This window comes from Mastomys coucha, unplaced genomic scaffold (genome assembly GCF_008632895.1).
Source record: "Mastomys coucha isolate ucsf_1 unplaced genomic scaffold, UCSF_Mcou_1 pScaffold4, whole genome shotgun sequence".
NCBI classification, from domain to species: domain Eukaryota; kingdom Metazoa; phylum Chordata; class Mammalia; order Rodentia; family Muridae; genus Mastomys; species Mastomys coucha.
In genome coordinates this window covers 26,534,566-26,542,622 of record NW_022196910.1, presented here as the reverse complement: position 1 = coordinate 26,542,622, position 8,057 = coordinate 26,534,566, and the positions used below count along the sequence as shown (strand labels likewise).

The window sequence follows — 8,057 nt, the reverse complement described above, 5'->3', positions numbered from 1 at the left end:
ATATATATATATATATAGATGTAACTATAGTATTTTACAAATGTTTTTGTTGCTCCCTTGCTGGGAAGCAAATCAGGGTAGGTATGAATTGTTGATATTACTCTGAGCATAAGCAATAATTAAACTACAAAGCAAAGCCTAAGCAAGCTTGTTTTTATTATATTATTAAATTTACACTGATCAGAAGCTGACCTGTCATCTACATCCATAAACTGAAACACGTATAGTGAGATCAGCGATGAGCAGAACTAAGGGGACCTCTGGATAGCCCAGAGTCCAGATGTGGCTGATTTATCTGTCAGCTATGTGACACTGGACCTAGATAGATCACCTTGACTACCAGAAGGAGAAAGGTACAACTGTCACATAGCTCACTTTGAAAAACTACTTGTTATGCGAATCAAGCCACACGGTTATGTTAAAAACTACACTGAATAAGCGTGAGCATTTCTAAGTCACTGTCATAAAGTACTAACAAGAGTACAACCTGAAAAGCTATTATTAAGTATTTGCTATACAACAGAGTATCAGGAGAAAAATAAAAAAACCCATGCCACATATACAACCAGGTCAATTTTTCAGATCCTATTAAATACTGGGTAGTGCTGAGTATCTCCTATAATACAAATATTAAACGTAAGGATTCAATTTAACACTCAAAAGGAGGAAGCAGGAGGATCTTTATGAGTTCAGGGCTAGCCTGGTCTACATATTGAGTTTCAGTACAGCCAGGGCTACATAGTAAAAATCTAACAAAAAAAAAAAAAAAGATTTCATTCATTTACTTAATGTTATTTCTAGTAAGGTGATATTAACAAGAGATAGGCTGTGAGTTGTCAAAATGACCAGTTGTTTGTTGTTCTATCTTCATTGGCAATTTTTATAATAAAAATTTTAATAAGCTAGGCGGTGATGGCGCACGCCTTTAATCCCAGCACTTGGGAGGCAGAGATGGCAGATTTCGGAGTTCGAGGCCAGCCTGGTCTGCAGAGTGAGTTCTAGGACAGTCAAGGCTACACAGAGAAACCCTGTCTTGAAAAAAAACCAAAAAACCAAAAAAACAAAAACAAAAAAATTTAATAAAACAGTGCGTTTGATGTGTGTGTAAGTACTATTTCTAAAAGCTATGAAATTATTACCTCCTTTTGAAAATGCTCCTTGTATATCATTTTCCTTGTAATGTTACCTCAGAGTCTGTAAAGCCCCAAATAAATGATTAATACCATCTTTCTATAAGACATTTACTAGAACATAACTTTCCATTCTAACTGATCAAAAAAATATTCTTACATGAGATGCAGAAACTTAAGCTTTAAGTCTCTGCTTCCTGATCCTTACCCTAGTTTCCATGTTACAAAAATTCTGTAAGAGATGAAAGTATCAGCTCAACCCTCATGTTTATAAACTACAAGGAAAATTGTCAATTTTTTTTTGATCTTCAATATTATAAAAAGTTTTACTAAGTGACAAATCCTTTTCAAACTCATTTCACATAAAAGACTGTTTCATTTAAAACGAACTTAAGAGGTTTGCCCAAGGAAATCAGTCAACCAAATCCCCAAATAAAGGGTTTTTATCAAAATACATTTAATAATGTATTAATTATTCTGCATGCATCAACTCAATGGCTTCAAATGTCCTTTAACCTAGGGCCTTCTCCATGGCTTTAAGGAGGCCTGGTAGCAGTGAAGGCATAAATAATCTATCATCTCAAACGGATTTTTTGTTTAATTATAGCTTACTACTTATCTTCAGCTCAACATCTAATGCTTTACAGGAGTCTGAAGAACTCAAATGTTGAATTAAAATTTAAATGCAGATAGAACAGCAATAATAGCTTGTGGTCTATAATTAAAACCCGTATTAGGTAACATCCATGCTAATTTACCCATTACTTAAAAGCTACATCTTTTTCTTTTGTGTTTTATGGATGACAATAAGAAATTATCCTCTGCCTAAAGAGATAGTGTACCTTAAAATTTGGATGTGAGAAGAGGGAGGACAGCGACAACGCATAGAGAGAAGGGGAATCTCACCAGCTTAGCTGTCACTACAGCATCTCTCTCTCTTCCAAGCCTGAAAAAATCCCCATTTATTTTTAATATGAGATGCATCTGAGAGGAACCGTGTGCAGGAGCCATATTTTCCAACATGGTTTCAATTCAACTTTGAATATAAGTACTCCTGCTCTAAGTGCTCATGTGTGATTATCTTAAAGCACGTTATGATAAGCCATGAAAGGCAGGTAAATGGAAGACAGCTCATGAGAAAAGAATTACTATATCGTATTCAGGCCAGAAAAATAATTTTACTAAATTTTTAATGTTTATTATAGAACCTGTTCATAGCTCAGTATTTAAAAAAAAGTCCAAGGACTACCATGCTGGTAGGCACTGGAATTTGCTAGAATGGCTAAACAACGTTGACAACACTGACGCATTACCTTCCTCCCCTCCGTCGGTCCAGACCATCAATATCCTCTTATTTTATTATCAACACGAATCAAAATTAGTTCCTCGCCTCATCTCAGAATTGTATGTAAGATCTCAAGCTTCAACTAAGAACCAAACACCATAGTTTCCCATACAGCTGCTGAAATTCCTCTCAAGATCTAGAAATTATAGATTTCAGAAAAATGAAGACAAACTCCCCTCTTACTTCTAAAGGGGCATGCTGGTAAGGACAACTGCGTTATGAAGGCGTACTCTTAATTTTCATCATTTGATGGGGGTGGGAGGGAGGGGGGATAACAAAATTTTAGATCAAAGGTGGCGCTCTGTCCTCAGCTCACCCGAATGTGACTCACTTTTGCAGACTATATGGTAGGAAATAACAGTTACTTTTCAAAGATCTTTGCAGTTACACCCAAGCCAAAATCAGGACAGAGATCCACCCTTTATGACAGCAATTTAACTGTCTTAGCCAAAGCAAGGTAGAAACTAAAACGTCTCCCTGATAACATGGCTTAAAAGGCCCAATTTCATACACCAGCTTTCAAAAGCTCTCAACAAGAAAAAATATTTCTATTTACTTCAAATTCGAACTGACCAGGAGGAAAAAAAAAAAAAAGGGAGGGGGTGCTAAATGAAACACACAAGTACAAAAAGCAGATTCTCCCCCTTCCAATCCCTCTTTAATTCCCCCAATCCGCCTCTGCCACACACAAGGACAGGGAGTCTCCCAAGGGAAAGCTGGTGGCAGGGCAAGTGAAGGCTCTCCATTCACTCACATGGGCCACTATCCAAAGGGATGCCCTATGAGCGCTTTACACAAACCAGGCCCTTACAAGTACTTATTATTATAAAATACACCTACGCTGAGCAAGAACCTTATTTTAAAGTAAGACTGTCCTCAGGTGGGGGAGGTGAAACACAACAAAGCCTTCCATGTTGAAAGGCAGACAGGCCAGACATGCATATACCTACACGCGTATGAAAAAAAAAAAATCCATATAACTAATTTATCAGGAACAGCAATCGATACCAACAGGAGTCATTAGATTATTAATAAACCCAGAAAAGTAGCATGCATAGCAGCCAGAGGTAGCTGTGTGCGGCGCTCTAACCCCAAGGAAGGGTAAAAAAACCAGCCTACCGAGGAGGTTCGCGTCCTTAGCAAGGTCCTGCAAGACCCCTTTCCCCACGAAGACCAGCCCCAGTTTCCCCTTTGGGGTCCTATCACCGCAACAGCAAAAGCACTCCCAATGCTAGAGTCCCGCAGTAAACTGGTGAATGAAATGCGCACAGAGACCAACCTGGGCAGAGACCGAGGCGCAGACCCAGGGGTCGCTAACTAGCTAAGCCATAAAATTCTCCTGCAAGATGAAATAGAGAAGAACACCTCCCCCCCGCTGCCTCCGCCCCCCCACCCGCAATAGGAATGCCACCCTCCTTCTTACTGACCCTTTCCGGGGACCCGAGGACAGAGCAGTTTTTTTTTTCTCCTTTTAAACTAAGTACATACACATGAATCAGAAACAACGGTGAACATCCTGGGGGGCCAGACTCAAGACCTGAAGAGAGCGTCCAGGCGCCTCTCCAACTCCCCTGGAGTCACTGTCCTGTCTGACACGCATCTAATCACACCATCCTCTCCGGGGGGCCGACGACGAACCTTCACCTTGCACGGGCAGTACCTCCTGGGGGCCCAAGCCAGGGATTAAATGGGTGACCCTCCCGGGGCGCAGGGAGAGGGAGTGCCGGACACCGCTGCCCTCAAGGTCACCACATGCCGGGGTGGGGGCGACCGGTGTTCAGACGGGCTGTGGCGGCAGCAGAGGCAGCCCCGCGAAGTCGGAGAGCCCCGGGTGTAGACGAGAAGCCACCGGGACTGCGACTCCAAGCTGGACCCGGCGCCGGGGCGCGCGGCGAGGAAGCCTTCTCACCTTTACGGTCTCCTAGCAGGAGCGAACCCCGGTGGCGCCGCCAACTTCCCGGGGACCCGCCGCGCTCCACCCCGCGCCCAGCTGTCAGGACCCCCGCCGCGCCCTGCGCGCCCCACCCGGCCTCCCCCGCAGGTGGCCGCCCCCGCCGCGGGCAGCCACCGTCCGCCACTCACCTCGCCCGCAGCGGGAACCATTTTTCCGAGGGAAGAATCAAGGAAGGATTAGGCGGGTGGGTCCGGGGGGTGGCGGCGAGGGGTCGCGGGGACGTTCCCGCAGCCGGCTCGCTGGGATCGGGGCGCCACGCGGAGGTGCGGCTGCACCTCGGGAAGGAGGCGGCGGCGGAGCCCAGAGACTCGGCGTCCACCAGCCGGGGCTCCCTACTCACGCTGCACCGCGAGGAGGAGGCGGCGGAGGAGGAGGCGGCGCCCGGCCGGCCCCCGCCCAGAGCCCGGCGGCCGCCGAGTGGCCGCTCGCGTCCCCGCAGGACCCGCCTCCTCCGCTCTGCAAAGCCGCGCTCAGGGCGCGCCGCGCTCGGCACAGCAGCTCCACCGGCCCCGCGCAGTCGTCTGCAGCAGCGGCGGCAGCAGCAAGCGGGCGGGGTGCAACCCGGGGCGGGGTCCGGGGGACACCGGTTCGCAGACTCGGCGGAGCCCAAGGGGGCTCCGGCCAGCTCCGGGCAGGGGCCCCGTAAACACCGGGTGACCCGCGGGACCGCCCGAGCAGGCAGGGGGGGAGGAGGGCGCTCACCCGTTCCGGTCCGACGCTCCCTTCTTCTCCACACCTCCACGCCTCCCGCTCCACGCTGGCGGCGCGGCTGCTCCCGCTGCCTCTGCCACCGCTGCCGATGCTCCGCGCGGCCGCCGCTGCCGCCTTGGCTGGGCGCGGTCACGTGACGCGGCCCGCGGGGAGCCTGAGGGCGGGCGGACGGGCGCGCGCGCGCGCACGAGCGGAGGTAGCGCGGCTCGGACCGGGACCGGCGCTTCCCGGCGAGGGCGTTTAAGGGGAGGATCCGGCGAGCGCGTCCCCGCCTGGCGAGTGCGCGCCCGGGGGGTGGAGGGGACCAGAACTTGCAGCGCGCGGTGTGGAAAGGGTGGCCCGGAGTGCGGGACGGGCGACTCGCGCCTCCGCGCGCCCCTCCCTCTCTTCCTTCCCTGCGCGCCGGGCTCCCGGCTGCCCCCGCCCGGTCCTGCGCTTTCGCCCCCCTCCTCTTTTCCCCTCCTGCGGCGGCTTCCGATTGGCCGTCGGAGCTCTGACGTCTGTGTTTCCATGACGTGTCGGGCCGGGGAGGGCGGCGGGGGAGGAGGGGGCGGCGACTCCGTCCGTCACCGCCGGTGCCTGGGTGCGCGCGGCCGGGCGGCTCCTGCAACGTGAGGAAGCGGGAGAGCGACGACCGCCGCCGCCGCCGCCGTGAAACGCCCTTCACTTGGGGTCCCGCTCGAGTCGCCTCCGAGTGGAGGCGAAGCGGGGTCACCGGACGGTAGAGCGGCTCGGCGCCCACTCCCTAGCGGACCTGTCTCCTGTCCCGGACAGTGACGCACTCGCCCGACAGCCAAAGTGCCTTCCCATTTGGGAAGAGAGCCCGCTCTCCCTGGAGGCACACTGGCCCGGCTGCAGACACCGGGGATCCCCGCCGCAGCGTCCAAACGGTGTCCTCTAGCCGGTGCAAGCAGGCCTCTCAAGGTCCGCGCTTGAAGTCCTCGTGTTTCTCTTTTGGGTTTGCTGCTTTTTCCCCCCCCTACCTGTGGCGAGCTAGTGGGTCTTTAATTCATAATACTTAAAACCCTACCCGCTTCTTTCCCGAGGAGAAAGAAACGAAAAGAAATAAATCATGCAGAGTAGTACTCAGATGGTAAAAGGTAGCCGAAGGTAGCCGATTCTGATCCAACCTCTGGAACAAGTTGCAGTTCAAAAGGAAACAGCTGGTCATTGCATCTACTTTTAAAAAGGATCTTTTTGACTGTATCCACACATTTAAAGATGTGTATCCTGTCCCATCCTTCTGTAATCTCTGCTTGAAATAAGGTCCCTCTCCCCGGAACAATTTAGACCTTATCCCTGTTATTTTCAATATCACTTAGCCCGAGAAACGGGAAAAAAAGTGTTCTGTAGTGTTTTGTTTTGTTTTGTTTTTTTAACCCTGAAACGGAAGAATTGGTAGTTTCATAGTCTCAAAAAACAAAACAAAACAAAAAAACAAAAAACACACGGGTAAAGCAAGTACTGCATAGTGTATGTTCCCTGTCCAGTAGCATTTGTTTTAAAATAATATAAAGGCTTGAAAAGAAAATACTTGAGTTTAAAAGCAAATTTTCCATGCTAAAACTGCTGAAAATAATTTTTCCATTTCTATCTTCCACCAGGGTAGACATTACCAACCTCTGAGCTGTGTCCTTGACATGTAAAACTGGCACTGAGTATTTCTCTCTCTCTCTGTTTATCACAGAGAATTGGTTGATGTGATACAATAAATAGCCCTTCCTGATACTATTTCAAATCTACAGTTAGAAAAGCAAATTAATTAAATTTCACTTAGGTAATTTCCAGTTTTTTCTCACCCTGAAGTATCTTTCAGAATAACTCAGACACATTTATGGACTCTTGGCTATTTCCCAGCTTTCCTCCAAGGAAGTCCCCATAGAAAATTGAATTATGCATTCTATTTTAATCAAGAATTTGACATTAAAGTATTAAGTGAATCACTGCGTGCTACACCAGCAAAACTGATAATAGACTAAACTAGAATCTGTTCACTTTGTGGGTTTGCTGCGATTCTAACTCATAAAAATCTTAAAGTATATGTTCATGAAAAATCACTGAGCACCCTTACTATAGAAGATGGTTGCAATGAAATTTTTATTGGCATGCAAAGACATACTCACAAGTGAAAACATATATGTCCCAGAACATAGTTGTATGCATTTTAAGTGCGTTGCATATATGATAAACTTGCTCTCATATAGCCAACATAATTGTACTGTATATTTGGTTTGTGTGTTTTTATGCTTCAGATACAAAATTAAAGCTGAAACCTATATAGAAGCAACCACACATTGAGAAGTTCAATTTTTTTTTCCCCTCCTGCAGGGCTTCATCCTGAAACTTCCTCAAATGACATAGTTTTTGACGTAAAAATGCTGAGTTGCTTAATTAGGGTTTCTTGTTTTCCTTTGGTGCAAGAGATGAGACTGGAGCCTCATGGTGAGCAGCAGGTACCCTGGTCCTTAGCTCGAGCTTACCCTTCAGCACTTTTTCTTATACAATATTAAGGTACCTGAAGTCAGAAATGCCCCTGTGTATTATATGAGCGTCTCATCTTCATCTTGGACTTAATTTATCCCATGGATTTAATTGATCTGGAGATATAGTAGTATACATGAAGAGCAACACAATACAGTTTTCTATTAAATAATAGGGTAGTTTTGTAAATGTGCTTTTTAGTTACAAAAGTTACTGTTTTTTGGTGTTACATTGAAGAGGCGATAACATATTTGGCGATTTTAATAGATGCATTCATTTCATCCCTTTTAATGGTATAATTGTATTGACATCTCTCTGGTAAATTGATTAGTTCAAGCTGTGTAACTCATGCCGAAAGTCCTCAGTGTAACTAAATGTGAAGAGAAACACGAGGCTCTTTATTTTCTTAAGAATCCCAGCCTAGCATGATTTCACA

General features: G+C 47.2%; 1 protein-coding gene across 6 annotated transcripts in view; it reads right to left on the bottom strand.

The window, feature by feature from the left end:
- Atp2b1 (ATPase plasma membrane Ca2+ transporting 1) overlaps positions 1 to 5,515 on the bottom strand; it is a 106,956-nt gene extending 101,441 nt beyond the window's left edge. For 2 of the 6 annotated variants that reach the window (XM_031349474.1, XM_031349469.1), the window contains exon 1: positions 5,132 to 5,515. The gene's annotated coding sequence lies outside the window, so the exon portion shown is untranslated. Of the gene's footprint in view, positions 1 to 4,557; positions 4,992 to 5,131 lie in introns of those variants that run through there. The other 4 variants (XM_031349471.1, XM_031349470.1, XM_031349475.1 and 1 more) reach the window with 4 other exon arrangements.
- Positions 5,516 to 8,057: the final 2,542 nt, after the last annotated feature.